Raw genomic sequence first — 12,750 nt, 5'->3', positions numbered from 1 at the left:
TGGAAAAATTAAAAGAGATCTATAAGAACGATATAGATATTACGCATTTTGATGATTAATTTGAACAGTTTCTACTATTTTTTAAAAGAAGATAAAGACAAATTCAATACCGCCACACAAGTATACCAGGCTGCAAGACAAATGTCAACGTTTCCAAATGTAGAATTTTTATGGGTCCCGTAAATTTTAACGCCAGCCGGTTCAAAGGAAATAGATGCGCAATATATGATCCTCTCAAGTAGGATCGTGTAGCCTCTCATCTCCACGTGATGATATATTCCCCTGTGGGAAGCTTGATTAGGTACCAACGAGAGAAGGGAAACTTAGAACAAGTTTGGAGGTCCTAAGGTGGCAGCCCCACCACCAAACTAGGCTGCAGATAGCCGGTAACCAACCCAGCGTAATCTTTTCTTACTCCATTGTCTCAGGAAAGAAATAACCGGACTGTCACTAGGGACGTTTTTGCAAAGAAAGTGGGACTTGACTGCTTCTTGCCACAGAACTTAATCATATGTTTATCATACGTGCTTTTTCTAGGATTTATGTATCTGTAGATCCATATTTATGGATACAGGAAAGTCGTGTCATTGGCAAACAGAACGGTATATTACCTTATGATGAGAAAGATCACCTCCCTCCCTAATTCATATCTTGAATGAGTTGCAGATGCGAATATAACGAAAATATCCCATATGCGTTGATGAGTCAGTCCCACATTTATCTCTAAGCATCCCAATACTGATCACTTCATCCTGATTTACATGAAGTGTCGTGGCCATTCTCAGTTCCAACTTCGAACAGAGAGGTAATACTGACTTTTGTCATAATACGCACGATAACGGAATTTAGAAATTATAAAAGGATAGTTTTCTACATCTTATAATTGCTATCAGTACAGAATGTGTTCACACGATAATCAAAATGTCTTAATATGGGTAAGAATCAATGGCGGCGCGGAGGGGGGGGGGAATTAAAGGGTAGTTGGTTGTAGAATGACCCTTTTATACCTCCCCCCTTCCTTTTAGAAGGGAATTATAAGTCGGCTGGTGTATATTCATGCTCATATGTTATCGTCTTCATTTTCTCACATCTCTTTTTTTAATATTTTACATTTTTACATCCATATACATGAATTTATAACAATATCGCAATATTAAACAAGTTTGTAACGGTAGCCTGTTGAATAGGAAATATCATATTCAACAGGTGCATCAATATGATATTATGCATCAATTTAGACTTAACAAAAATTTTTAAATCCATTTTTTATCCTATTCACAAATAGTCAAATTAAATTTGAACTACAATTAAATTATTTATATTTTATGTATGTATGGTTTGCCTTCAACATAAATAAAATTTATCTCTATTATGCTGTTATTAAAAAGTATTGGATAAAAAAATAAAAAAGATAGCTGCCAAAGAAAAGTTTGTTCACCCGTGGATTAAACACTTGACTAAAAAGCTAATTCAAACACCACTGAACTAATAAAATATTTGAAAAGGGAAAGTGAGACAGTGGTTTTCTTTACGACAGAACGTATATATGAATTTAGAAGGTAAATCGAGAAGAGAAGGGCCAGGTGCAATCAAATTAGGGGAACCATGTTAGAATTAAGTTTAATTGATGTTCAAAAATGTTTAATTAATCCTCCCTACATTCAGAAGTTAGAAGAAAGGGGGGGGGAGAGTACATTCTCCCACAATTTGACACAGGTTCGGAGCATTTTGTTGCACGGGATACAATTTCCCTCCGTATCTGCTTTTTTTTTTTTTCCATAGCAAAAAAAAAAAAAAATATAAAATTTCCAAGTCTGATTACTCCATTAAAATCTCAGCAGCATACAATTGTTAATCATACGTGCTTGCATTTTTAAATATTAAAGATAAGGGACATTTTCATTAACTTGGATCATTTTCTCGTTATTTTTTTAGCAGTAGCTACAATAGTATTTTAAAATTAAGATTATTTTTATCACTGAACTAGCTCAAAACCCTTTATTAGAGAGCATTCCGGAAGCAATAAGCTTTGAAGAGATTCGTAGAGGCGGACTTTGATAAATGGCTGTTGGACCTGACATTACAAATCCTTCATTTATAATTCTAAAACGTCTGCCATTGATCCAGTAAAAATGCTTTATCGAAGCCTTGCGTGTTGTTTTGTCAATTGACTTTTCGCCCTTAAGTGGAAAAGTACTGTTCGAGAATAAGGTTTTTACTGATAGGATCTTAAGTAATGATAAGCATTGGCATTATTCTCAAGATGGAAATTAGAGGTTTATTTACCAATCCTTTCAGTGAGTGATTTTGAAAATGGTCAGAAACAATTTGGAGCTTCCAATCAAAATTTCATTTTGGTTTTCGTGCCTTTCGGCTATAGTCATCTAACAGCATTCCAATTCCATTGTATTCATGAGCCTGGAACAAGAACAATTTTATATTTCCAATGTTAGTGTGAATTAAATGCAAAAGTCATAAATCACATTGCACAGAAGATTCATTTCGTCTTTTAAAGGTCTTCCATGAAATATAATCAATCTAGCTCTTGAATGTATTTTTACTTCATCATTTCCTCCGAGAAAGAATAATGTCCTTTGATGGTATAAATTTCATGCATCACGCGTTATGGAGCTCTATCATATTAAACTCAAGGAAGTCTCATGTTTGCCGAATCTGATTGTTAGTTACTTTTTTGAAATAAGTAACAATCAACAAGCTCTGTCCCATTCGGAACGAAAGACAAATGTCTTTTGGCCTTCATGGTAAATATAAATGTTCCCCTCCAGACAAAAAGTAAAATGCAACTCAAGTATTCAGGAATGTATTTAATATCAACCCCCAAAACACGGGATGCCCGCAAAACATATAGCATAACAGCGTTGTGCATGAACAAGCGGGTAAGGAGAAAGAAGGAACTTGCTGTCGAACAGGTGGAGATCAAAGTCTTTCGGAAGAATAGTCTGAGGAAAGTTACTCCAAGAAACACAGATAGATGAATGAAACAGAAAGGTGAGAAGTTCGGTAAGGTTGAAGATGAACTGTGTATTGACAATTGCTATTTGTTTTTTATGCTTAGAAGACTGTGGAAGAAATGCTGGCCATCTCGGTGGAACACCGTCCAATAAAATACGTATAGAAAAAGAAATAAAGCAGAAACGGAATTGGGAGAAAGTGATTGCGAGAGAGCTAAGTTATTTGCTAAACGGATGACCTTTCTGCTGGACAGCATCAAGCATTTTTTGTAGATTTTTGGTGCACCACCTCAAATGTTCTAAGGTTGAGCGAAATTTGGGGCAATGTTACAAGTCGTACTATGCAGATAAGAAGTACTGTCATACGCGAAAAAGAACATCAAGTGTTTTTTTTTTTTTTTTAAGGCTATGGATGGATTTGTTTGTGTTAGGAAAGGTTAGAGATGTAAGTCAGTCAAGAAAAGAAATCTGATCTTTATACAGATCTTCTTATCAAAAATAAGAGGGAGTGCATTGAGATGTTTCTTAAACAGGAAAAAGAAAGGGATTATGTTTTAGTAGCACCGAAGCTCACTAGATTGTCTTCATTCCATTGAAGGATGGAGATCAGTATTTAAGACACTGATTACGGGAGATCTGAAGCGTCGAACATTTGAGTGACATAGGATTTGTCAAGTGAAGAAGAGGAACGCAGGTGTACTGCCATAAACGAAGCTATGGACAAGATTTAGGTCAACTGTGAGAAAGTAGTCCTGTGGAACTCCAACATTCCTGGAGAAATCTGAAAAGAGAAAACCATTCAGCATGATATGAACGGCCACCGAGGAAACTGGCAAGACAAAGGGCAAATTATTATAAGGTGGCAATTTGGTAAGTCTTCTATAAGAAATGAGTGGAAGTCCAGTAGTTCTGTCGAAGACCAGAAGGTTCGAATCGAATGCTTGAACAGTTTTCAATTTGGGCCTTTCAGAGTTGGATTTGGATTTCGAATTTTGACTTAAACTACTTCAGATATTTCTTCAATTCACATGAAAATAAGTAAATCATATTTATTTAAAGCCATATATTTCAGCCTGAACATTATAAGTCATCATTAGTGGCAACGTTAGTTCATTACAAAGTGGAATCAACAATGGATTGATTTGAAAAAGTAAGAGCCGCGTCATGTTATACATAAAACAACGCAATGGTATAACTGAGGGAATAGCGCAATATTAATTATTCATTAGCTAATCACACATCATTAAAGTTTTTTTTTAATGCAGTTAATACATAGGTTTAGGTTTTGTGTTGAGATTCACATAAAATAAAAAAAAATTAACGATTCATACAGAAATGTAAGGTCTGAAGTCAACCCATTCAATCTAGTTGAATTGCTATATATCTTTAACTATTTATTGATAATGCATTAAAATATCGTATCTCTAATGTAGAAGGAGGTAGATCGTTTTCTAAATTAAAGGTAATAAAAAGTTATTTAGGAACAAGCGTCAACTCAAAACAACTGATCACTTTATTGCGGTTGTGTGATCACGAAATGTACATATTAAAATGTCAGCTTTAAAGTTCAACTTGAATATTTTAATAAAGTAAATTTTAATAAAGCACACACGCACGCACGCGTTTCATTATGTTTTTTTTTGATATAATAGTATGAAAATTGAATATAAAACAAAATGCTTATTTTCCTGAAATTTTACTTTAAATATGATTTGTGTAGTGTTCTATAAGTACGTTCTGCATGTCACTGGTCTCCTAAGTGACAAACTTTCAGAAGAGTTTTCCCTGACGCAGGGTCGATCCGAGAGTATCTGATGCCCCTATATATTGTCTCTCTCTATATATATTTTGTCATACTCACACAAGCACACGTACACCTACCCATGTGGATATGTGTTCCGAAGTCTTAACGCCCCTAGGCGATTGCCTAGGTTCGCCAAATGATAAAACGGCCCTGCCCTAACGTAAAGATGTGTATCTAGAGTGATGTCGCACTATAAAAGGATTGATTGTTTTCTCAGATGTGAAAACAATAATTTGAATAAGGTTTTTAAAATCTTAAGAATTGTTATAAATTAATGTTTTAAACAAAATATTTTCATGCTCATTGAAGCGACTGTTCATTACAAACGCAACCCAGTTATAGAATTAATGATTTAAAAAAAAAACGATGATAGGTAATATTATATGCACCGAATCTACAAAACTAAAAATCTGAAAATTCCAAAAGAAAAAACCAACTGTACATTTCCTTAATTTTTTATTTTATTTTTTAAATAGAAGCATGGCACAGAGAGGACTCAACTGACTTACTTAAAAAATTAAGGCAATGCACGATACTGAAACACTGCTTCCGTGTTAAATGAGGGCTATACCGATCCAGTTAATTCTCTTGATTGATGCCGTCGTCTTTTTTGCAGCAGACAACGTCAATTAGGAGAATTAACTAGATCAGTATAGCCCTCATTTAGCACAGAAGCTACGTCCAACTATTCAATTTCGTTTATTCCTGTCAAGAAGAATTTATAAATTCCTGGTGGTTTTGCAATACCCTAGTGGAAACAAGCAGCACTTTATTGAATAATTGAAATGAGGAAATAGATTCATAAAACGGGTTAAAAGTGTCACTTGGAAGAAGAAACTTTGTGAACGTATTTTCACGAATTTATCCCCCGATATTGCGATTAGTATTCATCTGTTTTTATTGCATACTGTGCTAACTTTGGAATTTATGTGATTAAATTTTAAACAATCAATATTTTAATAGGAATCCCACTCGTGTCAGGTTGCAAACCTATCGTACATTAGCACCCTAGGCGGACTAAGTATATATATATATATCAGTCGTATGTTGACGACTGATGGATAAATTTTTTTTAATTAAAAAAACATTTTTAAAAAATGACATGAGAGACAGTAAAAGTAAAAGTAAAATACAAGCAACGGAAATGAAAGTTTTCAAGTCAGTTGGCAAAAACAAGGAAAGCTGGAATAAGAAATGTGAACATTAGGAATGTTTTGGGACAGGAAAGTATTGAAGAAATGCTGTAACTGTCGGTTGAAGTGGTTTTGGACAGAATGAATTTAGAAAGAATATCAAGAAGAATGCATGAAATGAAAATTGAGAAGAAAATGTCAAGAGGAAGGCCACGGAAAACGTGGACTTTAGATAATAGCAGGTTTAGAAAAACAAAAGAAAACCTGAGTTGGAATAGAGTTCTCGAAGAAAGGATATGGAGGGTAGCAAGAAATGTAGAGCATTGTTCTGCCTGCCCTGACAGTTTTTGTTGGAGCAGTTTTTAATAAAGAACTTTTATTAATAATCACTGACAATTAAATCAAATTGCCATAGAATAAACAAACACTTGTTGATCACGGAACTGACGAATAATCTCTCGCATAATAACTGAATATAATCAGGGGCGAATGCTTGTCTTGAAATTCACGCTTGCTCTTGTTATCATTCAGGGAGTGAGAGGTGTGATTGAAGTCTGATTAGCAGAATAGTGAATTACTGACCATTTAAAACTATATATTAGAAATTCATGTACATTTAATCATACAAATACAACATTTATTTTACAAATGATATTCTATCTTTTTCAATTTAGCTACTCGAATACAAATTCTACCCTACGGTTCTTCTTTATGAACTGGTCAATAACATCGTCATAAAAAGTTGGTTGTAACTTAATTTTCCCAAGCAACACGCACACTTGTAAAGACTGGCTGAAGCTGACTGGCTAGAGCTACGTTGACTGCGTATGGCCTGTGTTTAAGCAACAGAGTGAGACGACGTGAAATGGCTATGCGCGCGCATGAAATCACAGTGCTGCTGCAAGAACCTGGAAGCTCCTACAACCGAGCAAGCCAAGGTAGCTTTAACTAGACGAGCAAGCATCTGCCTTCGATACACAACGCAAAGCTCAATTGTTGCCGCGCAAGCTTAAGCGGTCTTCTGTCTACAAAAATAAAAGCCTAAATAGAATGCATGCATTTATTAACAAATAAATATTAATTCTTTCTCAATTAATGAGCTTGCGCAGCAAGCATAGCAAGCATGGAGAATTCGCCCCTGAATATAATTATATAAATTTCCAAGTCATTATACGAATAAAAGCAGACAAAAACACACTGATAGCAGCCAAGAAATTTTATAATAAGGCACTAGTCCTCGCATAAATGGACAGATATAACCAACAACTTAAAAATACTTTTCAACGAAACGAAGAGAACGAAAACAAAGCCAAGGAAATTGAATCTGTTCAAGATTACACAGGTTATTTACCACTATGACATGAAAAGATATACAGTAAAGCCACTTCGCTCCTCGTAACTCATATCATCCCCCCCTCTTAGACTTTATAACGATGTCGTTATATTTTTGTCCTTCTGTAGTGCGAAAGCGAAAGTTGTCATCCTAACAACTTCCCAAAGAAATTTATGGCACACAGACAATTGGACGCAAATACTTAAACAAGACGTTTAAGTCTTGTGGTCATTTTGCATTACAACGCCGAAGACAGTTCCGGTCCACACGACGTTTGCAATGGTCAGCTGCTCGTAGTTAGAGGCGTGTCAAATTTGACATGGCTGATGATGCTCGTATTAACGAGCATGATTTCAACTAGCGATTTTCGCGGCGTTGCTCGACCTCTGTTGAAACCATGAATCAAGCGAACGACACGATAGCGTCAGATCCCTAGCACATTATTATTTGTCAAGTGCGCGACATTGTCTAGCAGCAGTTGGCATTTCATTAGTACTCATACGCACTCGTATAAAATACTCTGGTAGTTATTCATTCATTTTCCGTTCGCTGATCACAAAGGCGTTGAACTTAAATGAGCTAAGGTTATTTCAAAGTTTCCCATCGTCGGTACCAGTAAATTACCCCGTCGAAAACCAGCAAATTGGTTATGCAATCTTCGTAATTGTAACCAGCTGTAAATCGTCCATTATAACAGCAACAAACAGAAAGAAGAAGAAAAAAAAAAAGAAAAAAAAAACGTTTCCTGTAAAAGGGAGTTTCAGCAATTTTAGTGTTTCTGGAAATGCTGTTTGGAACTTTTCTACTTTTTTTATTTTTTATTTTAGCGGATTTTTATAACATAAAATATTTCTAAATCTAGAATTGTTTCACTAGTAGTAGTAATAGATGCTCCGAATAACATGAAATATGACCTTCGCAGCACTGCATATCCGGTCTACAACGAGAAGAATCCCTTATATGGGTTTTTCATCCCTCAAAATAGACTAACTCGCCAAAACACACACACACACACACACACACACACACACACACACACACACACACACACACACACACACACACACACACACACACACACACACACACACACACACACACACACACACACACACACACACACACACACACACACACAAATTAACAAGCATAATACATTGCTATTTATTTGGTCTAGCTACTCACTGATGAAGCCTCAATAAAGGCTGAAACCGGTCTGGGTAGTGACCACCCACCATAATGTAATGACAGCATACATTTTCTAGGAAATGTGTTTTTACATTATGGAAAATACCAAGAATAGCGATCAGAACTTGACCACCTCTGCTGCGAGTTGCCCGAGATTGTACTGCGTACTAGGACTACTTGCATTAGCTCACGCCAGTAATCGCCGATACTTTTATAGTTTACTATATTGCATGAAACTCTCTGATTCCAATTTTTGGGTTTCTTATTCGGTTTTAAAACAATGTGGGATTTAATATCCCCCTTAATTTAAATAATACATTGGCCTTAGTTGTCTCTTCAGTAATTCCAGATAACAACAACGTAATACTGTACTCAGGGCTCAGCAAATACGCCGTCCCGTGCTGAGTAGACTTTGCTATCTGGCGAGCAGCTGCAGACTGAACAAAAGAGAATATTTTTCATTTAATAAAAAAAATCAAAAACAAAACTTTTCTAACCACAGTACATTACTATTAATAATCCTGTGGAACTCCTATTGAATAACTGGGCTATGCCATAAAAAATAGGAGTTTTGGTGAGTAGATTTTTTTTTTTTTAACCTGGTGAGTCGGGGTTTGCATAATTTGTCGATCCCTGGCTGGACTGCAAAGAATGTGACTATTTGGTAAATAATGTTCTGTATGTTTATGTCATGTCGTCTGAAGAAGAAAGATTCACTAATTTTGAGATCCATACAGTCATATCGGGCGAGATATGAAACCACCATTTGAGAGACTAAAGCTACTCACAGTGACTTTAGTTTCTCGTGTAGAATTTCCAATTATTATCTTCTGCACGACAAGACTAAATATGCTATAGGAACATAATTTTAAGTATGGAAATATCATGAAAAATACACACTGAAACAAAAATAAAACACGTTGATGCTACAAAATCCTTGTATTGTTAATGACAAACACATAGGAAGTCGATATTATTTTCGTCTATTTAATAAAAAAAATGTACAGAAATAATCTTAGACAGTTATCTACATCATAAACATATACATTCCTGATAATATTCTTATAGTGGGCGTCGTCATTACCGTCATAACTGAACGTAAATCAGTTTTTAGGTGTGTTTCACAAAATGCACCTATTACAATCGTTTTGTCCGCCCATCTGTAGGCTAGTCAAAGAGGATAGTAAACCTCTTTGACTGGAGAGATTTTATTTGGAATTTTATTAAAATTTGTCGGACTATCATAATTTTGGTTTCAGCTGGTCATTTTTTTAGTGGTAAAACGATTCCAGAAAAAAATATATATTGCAAACGACCACTATCTACAGTATACAATTCTAAAATGGCTGCCATTTTTTACTACAAACAATAGCGACACCATACACAAGAATGCTATTTTGTATATACACAAATGATATACAGAAAAATTAATTATGAATTTGTTGGGATATCTCAATTTTGGTTTCAGCTGGGCCATTTTTTTTCACAGTCACAAAAAAAATATCCCTAGATAATATTGTACTGTTGCTAGGTGCTTTGCCTAAGTCCAATTTAAACTAAAACTGTAATAATTCACTTACGCAGTTGGAAAAAAAAAAGTATTTTGTTCTTTTTGTAAAATTGTAATTATTATTTATCCAGCATAAAATAAATAAATAAATTTCCAATTCTTTTTATTTCAGAATGGGAACGGGTAAAGCTCCTTTAGCCCTGACTAACATTTGAAGACAAGTGGACAGCCAGTCTCTGTTAGTGAGCTCAAACTATCAATGAGCAATGCTTTGGGGGGAAGGGAGAGAAATAGAGAGAGAGAGTACGACAGACAACTACTACCATCTCGTGGCTCTAAGCCCTAACGTTCGTATTACTGTCTATGATAGTGTGAGTTCTACGTTCAATATTTTTAGATGCTGGGTTAAAAACTCAATTTTACGTGAGGAAAAACCCCACTTGCCATGCCAAAGATCGACTAACTCGGGAAATGGCCTTTCTTCAGCCAATTCTCAAGAAAATATTCCTCTAGTTAGCGACTTGAATGGAACCTATAACGGTCTCTCTTCGGCCAACTTAGCACTGTGGAAGCAAGATCCATTTCTGCAGGACCACACAGGCAACCATTTGTTTTTATTATTATTATTTGCGGGCTTGCAAAGTGCACTAAAAATCAAGAAAAAAAGTTTATATTTCTTTCAAGTTTTCAGTAACTTTAAAGAAATAGAAACTTTTTTCTTGTCCGGTTTTGGATTGTATCCAAAATTTAGATAGATCAAGTGCAAAGTGGTTACGTCCTCAGATACGCCTTTATGCCATGAATGTGACCAATACTAACTTGCAACTTACATTTTCAAGGCAGAAGGTTAGTGTAAGCAAACTGACCACTTCGCAATTATTATTATTATTATTATTATTATTATATTAAAATAGCGAAGTGGTTATTTTGCTTAATATATTGTTGTGCATATCTCACTAATGGAACATTATAAACCTCGTGCATTTTAGTACGTTGAATGGGCTAAGGGTAAGATAATCTGAAACATGGAACTTCGAGCCACTTCAATAGGCAGATTGGGGGGGGGGGGTCTCGCAGCAGGTGATGAAATTCATTCACCACTTCAAGAATTTTTAAACATCTATGCTAGCAATGGAATTTGAAACCATTTGGATGGAGAATGGAAGTGGTATCCACTCGGCCGACAGTAGTATCAAGAAAAATATTTAAAATTGTTTACGTATTACAAAAAAAAAAAAAAAAAAAAAACGAAATTATCAAATTTTTAAAACTTACATACTAATTATTAAACTGAACATTTTCTGGTGGGAACAATTGTCTCTTTTTCCACATCTCGTCTTCACTTCTGGTGTGTTCTTTTGCACAAGGTTTATAACTTTGTTCTTGAACTAAGTACTATAAACCTTTCAAATAGTACAAATTAATATTTTTTGCATGAATTTTAGCAACGCACCGACATTATGAACATATCAAGTGAAGTTAGTAGTACCCCCCCCACACACATATTTACGTCACTGCTTGATACACAACAGCAACAAATATTGCTACTACTGAAACAATTAATTTTATCGAGGATACATTAACTTGCAACATTTACTGAAAAAATCAGTTGATTTCTTGATAAAATGCAGTAAAGAACTAAAAAATAAAATAAATCGCCTGCAAGCTGTATTGGGCTGCAACCATCAATCATACCATTGTTAGAAGCCACTTCGTAAGTCCGTTTCCTGGATCGCCTGCGGAATCTCATAGCGTACTTTATCTTCTGTTCAACGAAACCGCTTCCCTTTCAGGTTACTCTCCCTTGAAAACAATTTTTTTCAAACTTTTTTTTTTTATCAGCACTAGAACAAGAAATTCCACCAAAAAATTGCAAATTATGACCCAGTTTTCATATAAAAAGTATATGAAAGGTATTAAACAGTAGTAAACATATGCTACAACTTCTGTCAGCTTAATAATATTAGAAACAATCCTTAGCAATCTCTCACAATCACGCAATGAGTTGTAAGTCATAAGTCTGAAGAACGCTTTTTTAGGATACGAGGAAAAAAAGTTGCTGGTGCAAGATCAGTTAGTTACTGACAGTTCCTTCCTGATCAGACTTTTTTTTTTTTTTTTAAATGAAATGCGCATGCCATCAATTATGTTTGCACATGCAAAGTTAGTATTGGAGCGGAACTTTACAATATGGATTTTGTCGGCGAATGATTCCGACTACCTCCACACACAAGCTATCGCCACTGAATCTTCAAAACTATCTATCTATCCCAATGGCTTTAACAGGCCTTTAAGGCCCACAACCTTCCAAGCATGCTTGGATTTCGTAACCGAGATACGAGGATAGAATGGTCACTCCTATGCCTCAAGGTATTCTTGGCTGTATCCATGTGTGTTCACGGGGCCGGTTTACCTGCTTGCGGGATGAAAAACACCAGATAAACTGGCGGAAAAAACCCTACTTCTTCAGAATCTTCAAAACAAAGGAATTTAAACATGTAGATAGAATTTGTGAACAACTGCATAAGGGTGGTTGGTCAGTTCTTCCAATAAATACTTTAGTTTCGTGGTCGTTTTATATATGAATGTATTAAATAATGCCAGAAGGGAAATATTTTCTGAGAATACCACCGTCCTCAAATACGAAGACTCGTACACTTCCCAGATTTGACTTAATAGGCAATGACATCCATGTTTCGTTTATATCGCTGATTTACCATCACCGAGGCTGGCCATATATATGCATTAATTACTCAAGTGTTACTACGCCATACACTCGCGCGAACGAAATATATTCATCACGATTGGTT

The sequence above is a fragment of the Typopeltis vanoorti genome, chromosome 13 (genome assembly GCF_054136105.1).
Source record: "Typopeltis vanoorti isolate ZY-2024b chromosome 13, IOZ_Tvanoo_1.0, whole genome shotgun sequence".
NCBI lineage: Eukaryota > Metazoa > Arthropoda > Arachnida > Uropygi > Thelyphonidae > Typopeltis > Typopeltis vanoorti.
The sequence above is the reverse complement of the archived record's forward strand: the minus strand, read 5'-3'. Positions refer to the sequence as shown.